This window comes from Dipodomys ordii, unplaced genomic scaffold, assembly GCF_000151885.1.
Source record: "Dipodomys ordii isolate 6190 unplaced genomic scaffold, Dord_2.0 Scaffold81, whole genome shotgun sequence".
NCBI lineage: Eukaryota > Metazoa > Chordata > Mammalia > Rodentia > Heteromyidae > Dipodomys > Dipodomys ordii.
In genome coordinates, this window is record NW_012267297.1 from 405,644 (window position 1) to 419,743 (window position 14,100).

At 36.0% G+C, this 14,100-nt stretch overlaps 1 pseudogene; it reads left to right on the top strand.

Annotated features, from left to right (window-relative positions):
- Positions 1-11,677, top strand: part of LOC105992194 — a 42,052-nt pseudogene extending 30,375 nt beyond the window's left edge.
- Positions 11,678-14,100: the final 2,423 nt, after the last annotated feature.

Here is a 14,100-nt window from a genome sequence, read left to right on the forward strand (position 1 = left end):
GCTGAGTTGGATTTTAAGGCTCTTTTTACACTGAGAATCTATATTTGGGGTTTGTTTTTTGTTTGTTTGTTTGTTTTTGGGGGGTCCGGTTGTGGGGCCTGAACTCTGGGCCTGGGCGCTGTCCCTCAGCTCTTCAGCTCAAGGCTAGCACTCTACCACTTGAGCCACAGCGCCACTTCCGGCTTTTTTTTCTTTTTGCTTATGTGGTGCTGAGGAATCGAACCCAGGGCCTCAGGCATGCAAGGCACTCTACCACTGAGCCACCTTCCCAGCCCCTGGGTTTTTTTTTAATAGGGATGAAAAGTCTGGGTTTTTTTTTGGTAAGTTCGAGCCTAGTATGAAATTACAGAATTTAAACAATGCTTTACATGTTTTATGACTTGTTACAACCTGTTTTTAGTGTACACTTAGAGTATATTTTGTAAATGATAAGTCTTAAGGAACTAGTCCCATGGTTGTGGTTATAGTTCTATTTCTAAGATAGAGTCACATTTTTCAGGTTATTACAACCAGGGTGCCTTATTACATTTCTTACAGGTCTAATGTATAGAACATTAATTTATTTTTAGTGAGAGAGCTGTATTGGGCTCATGTAGCCAAGTTATTTCAAGCAAAGTGTATGACAGGTCATGTGGAGTATACCTGTCTTATTGGTAAAATAATATAACTAGGTGTTTTTAGGTCCATGTGGTTAAGATTTATAAATTACAGAATGAATGTTTCATAAGAGTGTTAGTAGTTTTAAAGTGGCCTTTTACCAGGGAGCATTCACAGTGTCTCATTTACTTTTACTACAGTGGATGTGGTCAGAATGAACATGAAGTCCCCTCCAGATGACAGTCACATTGTCCTTGAACTTTTCCAGTTGGAAAGGATGGACAACAGTATTGTTTTCCTTCAGCTAAGACTGATTGCATATGTTCAGTTGAGTTGTCTGCAAATTTTTATAGAGGCAAGTTAAAGGAGCTTAATTTAAGGCAGGAGCTGATTTTTAATGCAATTTGCCATTTTTTTTGTATGCTGGATTTGTAGGCTGGCACCCACTGTTGTTGCTTATTGTTGGTGTCATTTGTTCCTTTTTGGTTTTGCACAGCTTTAGGTAATGGCTTCTGGGTAATTTACCAGGGTAACAACTTTGTTAAAATAAAGCTAAGGTTTTTAGGCAGAGATAGAAGGCTTGAGCCTGTAATTGTTCTATAACTGTTTTCTTTACATTTGTACACTTGTTACCATTGTTTTTGATGTCTCTTTTTAAAACTATTTTTCTGATTTTTTAAAAAAATTACTCCAGTCCTTTGATTTTAGTGGGAGTTAATGGCTCAAGATCCATTTATTGTAACTTTTTAAAGTTCACTTCAGGATATTGATCCAGCCTAGTCAGGGACGTAAAATCTTAATCTATTTTACCAAGGGGTTGCCAGGTTGTCATTATGAGTAATATTTACCCTAAACATGAAAGTACCTACCTTTAACTTTTAATAATTATACAGATATTTGGGGGCTACAGTGTAGCCTGTTTAGTACTTTGGTTTGTGAGAGTATTTTCCTGCATGCTTGGGGAACCCAACTGCTGTTGTTCCTAGCAATGACTAAGATAACTGTGTAGGTCTTTAGACAGTTCTTAATATGATGTTAGGTCCACGAATTTTTGTTCTGAAAGATGAATTTGTGTGGCTGCTGCCTGTCCAAAATTTATTGTCAATTAGGGCTTTGAGTAGATACACCGGCTTGGAATTTTAAATGTTTTTTTAAATTTGACAACCTTTGCTTTTTACTACCCACTATTGAAGATGAGTAGCAAGGGTGTAAGTTTCTAGCCAGTTACAAAGTAGACAGACATGGGCATTAGAAAGTAATGTTTATAAGCAAATTTTTTATGATCTACTGATTCTGATTACTTTTGAAGGGCCAATTCCAAATGATTGAAGGATTTAACACCATTGTTTATTTTATTAGCGTGTATTAATTGTTCTTGGATATTCCATTATTGCCTCCAGCTGTATAGAATTTTCTTCCTTTTCCACATTTTTCCCTTGTGAAAAGTTTACCACTATATTAATAAACTTTGAATGAAACAGAAAAGGCAGTTAGTGGAAAGATTGGTGTATGATCAGGAATTGGGAAGTGGTAGAAATCAAAGAATCTTTTAGTTTTGTTTTTAAACTTTCTGCCTCCTTTTTCTCTGTTAATTTTGTTCTATGGTTAAGTATCATCTGGATCTTTAAATCAACTCTCTTTGCATCTCTTTGTACACACAAATAAAGTGGCATCCTCCTCATAATTCACAGGTCATAAACAAGAGAGACTTAACTGATAAAAGCTTTCAGAGGAGAGGAGAGGAGAGGGGAGGGGAGGAGAGGAGAGGAGAAGGGAGGAGAGGAGAGGTTGTTGTAAGGTAAATCATCCCAGAAGTCACATTTTAAAATACAGAATATTGGAGTCTTTATTATACAGTTAACAGGCTGTAGGCTGTTACAAAGGTCTTCAGCACAAAAATACACATAACACAGTTAGGAAACATTCTAAAGAGGAAAGAAATAACAAAAACAATACCAACAAGCCAATTAAGCTCCTGCACATGTATACCAGATTTTGCTGGCACCAATTGTTGATGAGACTATCTTTCTTCAATCCTGTGTTTCTGTTTCTCTTCTGAATTATTAGATGGCTATAGATATGTAGGTTCATACTTTGGCCATTTATTCCATTGGTCCTCTTGTACCACTACCAGTTTTAATTACTATGGCTTTGTCACAGAGTTTGAAGTTTGGGTACTGATAGTCCTCCAACCCTGTTCTTGATGCTTAAGAATATTTTACTTGCCAGGTATTTGATTGTTCTATAAGAATATTCATCTTGCTTCTTCTATATCATTGAAGAGTTTTGTTGGGATTTTAATGCATATTGCATAGAATTTGTAGATACCTTGGAGCAGTACTGCCATTTTCATGATACTAATGCTTCCCAATCAAGAGGATGAAAGGTTACTCCATTTCTTTATATTTGTGTTAAATTTTTCAGATTTTTAAGTTTTCTTCATGGATTTTGTTCACATCTTTGGTTAAGTCCTTGGCATTTTCAATTTTTTTGAAACTATTACAAAATAATTGCTATCCTGATTTCAGTCTCTATCTTCTCATTGTTGACACACCATAATCTTATATAAAAGCACAAGACACTACATTCTCATTCCATCCCAATTAGGGATAATATTTTAATATATTCATTGGTAGAGAAGCAAGCATTCAATCTATAAAAGTCATAAGTTTGAAATACTCCTCATGAATTGCTATGTTCCCTATGCAGGTTTACGTTAAGGAACTATCAGTTTGTTTTAGCCTTGGCTTTTGCTATTGAAGAGATCAACAAAAACCCTGATCTTTTACATAACTTGACTCTGGAATTTGATATCTATGATGTTCAATATGGAACAAGGACAGCATTTAAACGTCTCTTTATTAATCTCTTTGGGAAGTACAAAATACCAAACTATAACTGTATGAGAGAGAACAAGTCAATAACAGTACTTACAGGAATGTCAGGAGCAATATCTACCCAGATTGGGACAGTGTTGGACCTCTACAAGTTCCACAGGTGTGAGTGGGAGGAGTGGGGGATATTATAAATGTCTAATTTAGTTCTCTTCAGGTGTGGGAATAACATGATAGAGACTGCTTTATGAACTACTAAAATTTTGTCATATCAAAGAGTTAGTATTAAAAAGTGGAATATCTCTGGTCCTATAGGTTTGGAAAAGGAGATGATAAATTTAGAGCAGATGAAGTTTTTTTTATTTTTTGTGTTTGTTTGTTTTTAGTTTTAATCCTATCATTAATTTTATTTAAAAAGTCAAGAAACAGAAAATGATATTAAAGTTTAAAAATATGTTGAGCTAGGAACTGGTGGCTCACATTTGATATTATAGAGACTCAGGAAACATATATCTAATTAAGTAGAAAAGAAAAGGCAGTATTAGGTGGTTCAAGTGGTAGAGTGCTAGCTTTTAAGGAAAAAGCCATAAAAGCATATGAAGCCCTGAGTCCCTTGCCCTGTACTAACACACACACACACACATATACACACACACACACACTCATGTATAAGACATACTGGATGAAGTAAGTCAGGATTAGAAAGAAAAAGGAAGTATATGTTCCTCATATGTAATATAAAGTCGAAAATACAAATATGCCCTTCAAAACAGAACTCACACCAATACTCCTCCAACTCATCAATGAAATTGAAAGTAAAAGTTCACTACCAAACTCTTTCTACAAAGCCATCATAGCCCTCATTTCAAAACCAGGCAGGGGCTTATCAAAGAAAGAGAACTATAGACCCATTTCTATGATTAACACCAGTGCAAAACTTATCAACAAAATTTTGGCAAATCGATTTCAATAACTCAAAAAAATCATACACCTTGATCAAATAGAATTAATTTCAGGGATGCAAAGCTGGTTCAATATAAGCAAATCAGGGAGGAGAAGGATTGGGATTGGGGGAGATGGGGGAGGCTGGGAAGGGAAGTGAAGGTTAAACAAAGGAGGAGGCTGCAATGCTTGGTAAGAAATGTACGCATTATCCTGCCCATGTAATTGTAACCCCTCTGTACAGTATGTTCACAAATAAATTAAAATAAAATTTAAAAATATAAGCAAATCAAACAATATAATTCATCACATCAACAAGAACAAGGATAAGAACCATATGATTATCTCAATAGATGCAGAAAAAGCATTTGACAAGATCTAACATCCCTTTATTATGAAAGCTGTGGAAAAACTAGTAATACAGGGAACATTCCTCAATTTAGTAAAGGCTGTGTATGGCAAACCTACAGCCTGCGTTAAAAGATAAAGCCACTTCCTCTAACTTCAGGAATGAGACAAGGATGTCCAGTCTTTCCACTCCTCTTCAATTTAGTATTAGAATGCCTAGCTAGAGCAATAAGACAAGATGAAAACGTAAAGTGGATCCAGAGGAAACAATGAAGTAAAACACCACTGCTTTGCAGATGGTATGTTCTTGTATTTAAAGAACTCAATGGGTTCCACTTCCAAGTTACTCTAGCTTAACTGAAACATTGGCAAAGTAGCAGGGTATAAAATTAACCCTCAAAAAATCAATGGCTTTGGGCTGGGAAAGTGGCTCAGTGGTAGAGTGCTTGCCTTGCATGCATGAGGCCCTGGATTTGATAACTCAACACCACATAAGCAGAAAAAGCCAGAAGTGGCCCTGTGGCTCAAGTGATAGTGCGCAAGCCTTGAGCTGAAGTGCTGAGGGACAGCACCCAGACCCAGAATTCAGGCCCCACGATCGACAAAAAAAAATAATAATGGCTTTTTCTCTATGCCAATAATGAGAAGAAAGTGGCTGAAATCAGGAAAGCAACTCCATTTTTAATAGCCCAACAAAAAATAAAACACCTAGGAGTTAACTAAAGAAGTGAAAAGCCTCTATAATGAAAACTTTAAAAAACCTGAAAAGGAAATTAAAGCAGAACTAAGGAAGTGGAAAACTTTTTATGCTTCTGTATTGGGAGGATTAACATCACGAAAATGGCAATACTGCTAAAGGCTATCTACAAATTCAATGTGATATCCATAAATATCCCAACCTCATTCATCAAGGAAATACAAGAAGCAACTCAAAGTTCATATGGAACAATTAAAGACCCTAAATAGCAAAAAAACATTCCTTAGCAGAAAGAAGGGTGCTGGAAGAATATCAATACCAAATTTCGAACTCTATTACACACCTGAAGTAATCAAAACATCTTGATACTGGAACAGCTTGGTACTGGCACAAGAACAAACCTGAGGACCAATGGAATAGAACTGAAGTCTCAGAAATGAACACACAGAATTAGAGCCACCTAAACTTCAATAAGGGAGCTAAAAAAAATAGAATGGAAGAAATACAGCCTTTTCAGTAAATGGTACTGGCAAAATTGGTTAAATACTTAGAGAAAACTATATCTAGATTCTTATATATCAACCTGCACCAGAATCAAATCCAAATGGATCAAAGACCTCGGAGTCAAAGCAGACACCCTGAAAACATTACAGGAAGGAATAGGAGAAACGCTAGGGCTCCTTTGCATAGTTCAAAACTCTACAAATCAAAGAAAGGTTGGACAAATGTGATTGCATGAAGCTGCAGAGCTTCTGCATGGCAAAGGACATAGCTAGTAACATCAATAGAAAGCCCACGGATTGGGAGAAGATCTACTAGCCATACAACGGACAATAGTCTCATATCTAAAATACAGTTAAAATTTAAAAAATTAAATCGTCCAAAAACAAATCCCCAAAGAAAAAACTGTCCAATAACAAGTTTCCTGCTCTCAGATGGCCTCAAAGGACACATCGATAGCAACTGCCATGGTCTTATTACTTCTTCACTTCAGCCGGAATTGGGTGGGACTATTAACCTTAGTAGATTTTGGGTTCATCCTGCATTGAAAGAAGAGATGGCCAAGAACAGAGTTTGTGCAGTTTTTCAGGTAGTGATCCTAAATTTTATCTTGTCCTATATATTAAAATATATGGCACATTATAACCAGATTAATAAATCCTCAGCCAATGTCATCATCACATATGCTGAAAATGAATCCCTACTATAGATTATAATGTGTACTGATCAATTTTTAATGCAAGGAAAAGTTTTTATCAGGAACTTAACTATGAAAAAAACATATTTTACTCTAGGTTCATTCCATGTACCTCTCATTTTTTCACATCATCACCCAGATGTTTCTGGATTCACAGATTTTGTCAAGGCAGTTAACCCTTCCAAATGCACAGAAGACTTTTTCCTTGTTAGGCTGTGGTTTCTCTATTTCAATTGCTCAGATTCTAAGTCTGACTGTATAATATGGGAGAACTGTCCTCATGTTGCCTCCTTGGACTGGTTGCCTAGACACACATTTGACAAGACAATGTCTAGGGACAGTTACACTATCTATAATGCTGTGTATGCTGTGGCCCAGGCTCTCCACGAGATGCTTCTTCATCAAACTGAAATACAAACAATAGGAAATAGAAAAAGGACATTGCCTTCCCCACAGAGGTAAGGCCTTCTGTGTTGGATGACACACACCAAGAAAAAAGGTACTTCGTAGAGAGATTCCTTACTGAATGAAATTAAATGTTTCAGGAATTTTTCCAAAACCCAAGAAACTATAATGCTTTAAATGACTTTGAGATTATTAAGACATGTGTTCATATGCACCTCAGGAAAGCAGCTCAGGAACAAGGCCAAGATGTATTCCATATTTCTAAAAATTGTTTGAACTACAAAGAGTCTGAACATGCTAATTGGTAGTGTTTTGAGAACTGTGAAATCACTGTTTCCTTCTGCATTTCTTAAGTAATTGCAAACAATGAGCTCCTGCACACAATTATCATATTTGTCATAAGTGATCCAATTTTGTTCTAAATTGAATATTAAAAATTTACCAAGCTCAATCTATAGATATTCATACAGTTAGTGGATGTGGAAAACTCTAGTTAGGCAACTGAAAATTGTCTCCCTAATTAATATTTACATGGGACTAGGTTTCTCTTGAAAAGAGGCCTTCTCTTTCCATGTTGAGTGACGAGGATGAAGAAACATTATATTTATTCCTCCATAGATTGGTGTACTCCATTATGTGTCTCTACCACTTTCAAATTCTGAATCAGAAATGTAAGGCAACCAGGATTATCTTAGTTCAAATTTTTCATCTTATCTGTGGGAAGTACTTCTCCATAATATGATGCTTCTCTTTTACATGCATCCTTTTCTAAAGAACATCCAATTTCACAATCCTGCTGGAGATCAAGTGATTTTGCATGAAAAAAGGAAATTGGAGGCAGAGTATGACATTGTGAACATTTGGAATTTTCCACAAGGTCTTACACTTGAAGTGAAAGTAGGAAAATTTTCTCCATATACACTACATAGCAATCAACTATCTTTATCTGATGATATGGTAGAGTGGTCCATAGAAACTACAGAGGTGTGTTGGATCACTTTGTAATGATTTTAAGGATATATAAGTAAGTGAAATTAAAACTTAAAATTTGTACCTGGTTGGGTGCCAGCAACTTACTCCTGTAATACTAGCTACTTAGCTGGCTGAGATGTGAATATTGTGTTTCAAATCATTCCTAGCAGGAAAGCGTGTGAGACTCATCTCCAATCAACCATCAATAAAGCTGGAAGTGGATCTGTCAATCATGCATTAGGATGTTTGCTTTAAGCAACAAAACTCAGATACATAGTCTAGCTTCTCAGTTCAAGACTTAGTTGTGGTGCATGTGAACACACACGCACCCACACACACACACACACAAATTTGTAGATAACATGCTTACTAACAGCCAAGTATTGTACATTTAAATATTTCCACCTTAAGAAATTGTATCAACTGACTGTTGGATAGGAAAGAAACATAATAATTTAACAGGGCTTGTTATTGATGGCCCATGCTTTTAATCCTATCTATTCAGTAGACTAGCAAACTAGGATCTAAGATTAGAGATCTAAGATTAAGGCTCAACTGGGTTGAAAATCTGTGAGACTCTAATCTCAGCTAAATACCAAAAATCTCAAATGGAGATTTAGCTCAAGTGGTAGAATGCTACTCTTGAGGGGAAAAAAACTCAAGGGAAGCACCCAGGCTCTGAGTTCAGCACCAGGATCAACAAAAAAAAAAGTTAACAGTGTGGTTCTAAAGGATTATTGAGCATGTTATCATAAAATATAAATTGATTTTTCTTAGGTTTCTAAGCTGTGACAAAGTACAAGAAGAATCATTTTCTCTGTTTTAAAGGTTTATTTTGCCCCATCTTAAGGTAGTTCTATTAAGTGGTTAGTTACCTACTACTTAGGCATTTTGGTGAGAGGTATCAGTGAAGGAGTCTGAGCAAAACAAGATTCTCACCCCATAGTCACTGGAAAAATAAGAAGATTTAAGAGGTCTGTGGTTAAACAACCCTAGAAAAAAGGAGGCCTGTGCATTAGCTTACAACATCCTAACAGTTCAAAGAGGATTCTTCCTCTTTATAACTCCTCAGTCACAAATGAGTAGGAGAAAATAATCACAGGAATTCAAGGAAAATCCATAGGGCAAGACACTAGGACTTATTTTCTCACCATTAACTTCCACATTTTTAAGGTCTCACACTTCTCATTAGTTTAACATTCTAGACAGAGATAAAGGCTATAGCTCTTATGCCTTTTGTTGTATGGTGTGAAATCTATAGCAGGATTCAATTAACTGACCAGATATTTGTACACAAAATAATATGCTTAACAATCCTATTATTTAAAATAATGGGATTCTAGAATGTCAGATAAAATCTGTACAGTTACTGACACATGTCTGATTTTTCTCAGCCTCCTCTCTGTCTGCAGTGAGAATTGTGGTCCTGGATTCAGGAAATCCCCTCAGGAGGGAAAGGCTGCCTGTTGCTTTGGTTACACCCCTTGCTCAGAGAATGAGATGTCTAATTGGACAAGTAAGTTCATGACTTGGGGAAAAAAATTATAATAATGCTTAGTCTCCCACAATCCTTGCCATGCAGAAATTTTGTATTAGGATAACAGCATCAAAGTTTTTCTTCTTTCACTTTGTAATTTAATTGTGAACATGATGATATTGCTACTTTAAAAAACAATCATGGGCTCTGAGTGACATGTAGGATTAACTTTTCCACTCTGCTATATGCATCGCTATTCAATTAATCACTAATGTAACTTAAACATCTATCATATCAAGTACAAACCCTTTTGAAAGATAAGGTCTCCACTGTCCTCATAATTAAGTATACAATACAAAGCAAACAGAGATCTTGCACATCTTTACTTTCTAGTGGCCTGAAATGTTCTGACAAAAGACCAAGTACTCTAGGTTGAGGTTTGTAGAAGAAGCAGGCAGAAGGGTTGTGTACAATATGACTTTAAAGCTTCAAAGATTGATTTAAATTTCTACTGCCAAAATCTTTAGAGGTAAGTATAAAAACTGCAAGGAAGGATTACTGGGCTCCTATTTATACGAATGTGGGCTTGTGTGTCAGAAAATGATGAAGACATATTACTGGATATATATGGTAATACAAAGTAATATTCACTTTGATGTTAACAAGTACTAACACATTAGAATTATCTCTAAAATGGAATTTTAAAATTCTTTTTAAGTACTGAAAGGGAACTAATGTTTATTTGACTTCCGCACAAGATATGGAGCAGTGTGTTAAGTGTCCAGATCACCAGTATGCCAACACAGAGAGAAACCAGTGCCTCCTAAAAGCTGCAAGTTTCTTGGATTATAAAGAGCCCTTGGGGATGGCCTTGGCTTGCATGGCTCTTTGTTTATGTACACTCACAGCAGTTTGCTTGGAGTCTGTGAAATGTCATAAAACGCCCATTGTCAAGGCTAATAACCAGGCTCTCAGCTACCCCTGCTCATCTCCCTCATTTTCTGTATTCTCTGCCCTTGCTCTTTATAGGCCATTCCAACACAATTACCTGCATTCTACAGTAAATGACATTTGTAGTTGTATTCACTGTAGCTCTTACTGCTGTCTTGGCCAAAACTGTAACTGTGATTCTGGCCTTCAAGGTCACTTCTCCAGGGAGAAAGATGAGGTGGCTACTGCTGACAGGGGCTCCTAACTTCATCATTCCCATCTGCACTCTGATCCAGAGTGGACTCTGGCTCTCTGTGGACTCTGACTGGGTATTTCCCCTCCCTTCAGTGACACAGATGCATATTCTTAACTTGGCCACGTGATAATTCTATGTAACAAGGGCTCCCTCACTGCTTTCTTTTTTTATTGTGAAAATACTGTACAGAGGGGTTGCAATTACATGGGCAAGATAATGAGTACATTTCTTATCAAGCATTGTAGCCTCCTCCTTTGTTTTCCCTTCCCATCCCTTCCCATCCTTACCCAAATGTTCACAAATAAGACCACACTAAAGCTACCAGCACGACTATGTTTATTGCAGCATTATTTACTATAGCTAAGATATGGAAGCAACCCAGATGCCCCTCAGTAGATGAATGGATCAAGAAAATGTGGTATATATACACAATGGAATTCTATGCCTCCATCAGAAAGAATGGCATTGCCCCATTTGTTAGGAAATGGAAAGGCTTGGAAAAAATTATATTAAGTGAAGTAAGCCAGGCCCAAAGAAACATAGGTCCCATGGTTTCCCTTATTTGCAATATCTAGTATATGTCTGAGTCAAGCAGAAAAGGTCAGATAAGGTGATGTTAGGGAAATGAACCCTAAGATATGTATTCAAATGTTTTTTTTTTCTTTCCCTCACTGCTTTCTACTGTGTCTTGGGATACTTAGTTTGCCTGGCCCTGGCCAGCTTTACTGTGGCTTTCCTGTCAAGAAACCTGCCTGTTACCTTTAATGAAGCCAAGTTCCTGACCTTCAGCATGCTTGTGTTCTGCAGTGTCTGGCTCACTTTCCTGCCTGTCTACCACAGTGCCAAGGGGAAAGTCATGGTGGCTACAAAGGTTTTCTCCATCTTGGCTTCCAGTGCAAGGTTGCTGGGCTGCATCTTTGCCCTCAAGTGCTACATCATCTTGTTAAGGCATGAAAGAAATTTTCTGCATGGCTTCCAAGATAAAATACACATTGGGAGAAGTAAGGCCTTTAAAGATTAAATTTACATGTATCATCAAACATATAGAAGGTTGTGACAAAATTCTACATTCTTGTTTTACATCAGATAATAGATGAAATCAAGTCAATGAATAAGTGACCTTCATTTTTGTAGTAATGCTACAATCAGAAGTTGTAGCCTAAGCCAAGTAAATTTGAATTTCATTATATAGATTTTTGGCTTTTTCCATTTACTCTGCACTTATTCAATCATCTCTAATAGTGTATTTTCACTTTTACTAGTTTTTTAATTATGCTTTCTTATTCATTTGCCTAAAATTTCTCTTTTGTTACCAGTCAGTCCTGGGTCTTGAACATAAAACCTTGGTACAGTTCAGGAGTTTATGTTGTTTTGTTTATTTTTTGCTCAAGTCTAGTGCTTCAAAACTTGAGCCAAAAATCCTCTTTTGATTCTGTGGTGGTTAAATGAAAATAATATTCTCCTGACTCTCCTGCCCAGCTTGGCTTTACACCATCATCAACAGATCTCTGCTTCCTGTGTAGCTCAGTCTTATGCATATTTTTTCTAAATTTTAAAGTACATTATATTCCTGTTCATAAATCATTATTCTTCTTAATCACAACTCATTAATATTTTTCTTTAAAAAGTCCCAAGATTTCATATACTCACTCTTTTGTTTAATATTTCGGTATTTCCATTCCCTCATTTACCCTGCCATATTCCTTGATCAGTTTTATTGGAATAGGATCCCTCACCCTCTCAATTCCATTCTAGTTCCCTTGCTTTTCTTTCCATTCCTTTTTTTCTTTCTGATCTCTCTGCTTTCTATATATTGTTTTAGATTTCGAAAATGGGTTTTGTACACTACAAAAATATACTGCAATTGTATAGGATAAAGTATTGGCTTTATGAAATAATAGTGGAGGGAAATAGAGATTCATAATAGGTTACTTTCCCATGGCTGAATATACTTTTCACCTTATTCTGGTTTAATCACTATATAATATGTAGAAAATTATATATATATATATATATATGTTATCTGTAGATAGAATGTTTTCCATTTTTGTTTTCAAATGATATTATGTCTCTTGATAAGAATTAAATATTATATTTCTAATATTTTAATTTGCAAATGAGTTAATAAATTAATAAACAGACTGAATTATTCAGTCTTATACTATGTTTAAAGAAAAACATGACTATGTGAGACATATGGCCACATAATGGCATGCCTTCCTGCTCTCTCCTATAGTTCATTGCACCTTCCTTTCTTCTGACATTTGTATTCCTTTTTTTTGAAAATTTATTTTTATTATTTTCAATTACTTCTACAAAGGTTTTTGATTCAACATGTCAATTTATGTGACATTTGATTTCCCCTAGATGAGTGATAATATGCTAACAATGGATTTCTATTGCTTTAGTTTTAAATTGGAATTATTGACCAAAGAAACCCGGTATTAAGTCTATGTTCTTTTCAAAAACATACTACTTAGCAAATATTACTAGATTATTAGTATTTTATTATAAGATGGCCAAACTACTTCAGGTTCTTTTGAAGTTTATATTTTATCTTTCTTCTTGACTTAATAATTTCATCAATAAAATTGGATAGTCATTGATTAGTAAAACACTGATTATGCATTCAGTAGCAAGCAGTTAAGACTTGTAACAACGTAAGAGATCCCCAACAATGCATAACTTTTTATCACCACTGGTGATAAAAACATGTTCTGGTGGCTCAGTGAAATGCTACCTATTCAGGAAGCTGAGATCTGAGTACGGTGTTTTAAAGCCATTCCTGGCAGTAAATCCATGAGACAATTATCTCCAATCAACCATTACTTCATCATAAGTGGAGCTGTTAGTAAAATGGTTAGAGTGCTAGCTTTGAGCAAAAAAGAGATCTGCAATAACCTATGCCCTGAATTCAATCTCCACTTCCCCTTGCCTCCCACCCCACCCCGCAAAAAAAATAACCCAGATAAGCACTAAGTTTTAATCACATTAAATCCTTAAAAACAAGGATAGGGAAATTAATTGTGCTTGGTGATCTGCTGAAGGCAGATAGTAAACAAATTTCAAAACATACCAGAAGGTTTGTACATACTTTTAATGACACTAAAAACTATAAAACCCATACCTGAACATAGCAGTGCTTTAAGATGTCCTGGCTATGGGCTGCAGAACTCCTGATGTTGTTGTTTGTAAACCACTATGATTCATGCTTGGTACTAAACTGTTGTCAAAAGGAAAAACCTGGAAGGACCAATGCATAACTACAGCTCTCTCAGCAAACATTGGCTGCCACTTGTCAAGTTTTTCAAAGGAGAACAAGTCAAAACATTCACTACCTGATCAGGACCAACTATCACATACTTAAGAACATGGTTACCAGGAAATTAAAGCATGCACTCAGTTTTTGCAGTACTTGCACCTCTCTTGAAAATGATCTGTTCA